This window comes from Gekko japonicus, unplaced genomic scaffold, assembly GCF_001447785.1.
Source record: "Gekko japonicus isolate JY-2015 unplaced genomic scaffold, Gekko_japonicus_V1.1 scaffold5564, whole genome shotgun sequence".
Taxonomy (NCBI): domain Eukaryota; kingdom Metazoa; phylum Chordata; class Lepidosauria; order Squamata; family Gekkonidae; genus Gekko; species Gekko japonicus.
In genome coordinates, this window is record NW_015171061.1 from 37,303 (window position 1) to 38,500 (window position 1,198).

Genomic DNA, 1,198 nt, shown 5'->3' on the forward strand with positions numbered 1-1,198 from the left:
GGAAAGAGGGAAAGAAAGAGGGAGAGATGGAAATAAGGAGGGAAAGAAGGAGAGAAGGAAGGAGGAAAAGAACGAAGAAAAAAGGAGGAAAAGAAAGAAAGAAAAAGAAGGAAAGAAATAGAAGGAAAGAAGGAGGGAAAGAAAGAGGGAGAGAAGGAGCAGGGGGTGGGGCTTGTTGCATGTCTTTACTGCCGGAGCTCCGCTCCTGTGCGCTCCTGCAGGAAATGACCCCGGCTTTTTAGTGATCCGACAGGCAGTGAGGGATTGGTCTGCTTTGGGGATCCTTTTTTCAAAAAGTGTAGGTTTCTGTGATCCGATGTGTGACACAGAGTGTTGGACTGGATGGGCCTTTGGCCTGAACCAACATTGGCATCTCTTATGTTCTTGTGTTCTTATGTTCATGCACGAATTCCAGATCCCAGCCGAGGCATAAAACTGCCCAGCAAGACACGGGCCTTGGCCGCCACCCAGTTGGAAGATATTTTATTTCAAATATCATTTTGAACTGGGAGGGGGAAGGCCCCCCGATAATGGCATCCCTTGCCTCTGTTTCTCTAATCGATTGCCGATACATCACGTGGGTCTGAAGCCATTTGCCCTCCTAAGCACCGGCCTCTGGGACCGACTCCTCCTGCACGCCGTTCCTCACCCCAGGAGGTGCATTTGGCTGCATTATTCCTGCCCCCACCCCAAACATCCCTCTACTCTAAGGCTCTTAACGCGGATGCCTGGGAAATTGGATCGATTCCCATAGATCTTCCTGTCATATCGGGCTCTAATGGCTCGCCTGCTCCCTTCCCCCTTTCCCTCCCCGCCACCATCCCCCAGCCCCTTTTTTTTTGACCACTGGCCAGGCGACCCAAGAGCAGGGAGGGCTTAATGGAAGTGGGATGGGACAGAGATGGGCCCACGAGTCCTCCTCGGGGGGCCTTGGAACGGGCTGGGCGGGGTCTGTTTCTTGGAGGGCTCCAGGTGTACGGCGGATCCCGTTCACAGAAACCTACACTTTTTCTTTTTAGAAAAAGAATCACCAGAAGCAGACCAATCCCTCACTGCCTGTCGGATCACTAAAAAGCCGGGGTCATTTCCTGCAGGAGCGCACAGGAGCAAAGCTCCGGCAGTAAAGAGCCCAGGGGGCGGGCACATGCAACAAGCCCCACCCCCTGCTCCTTCTCTCCCTCTTTCTTTCCCTCTTTCC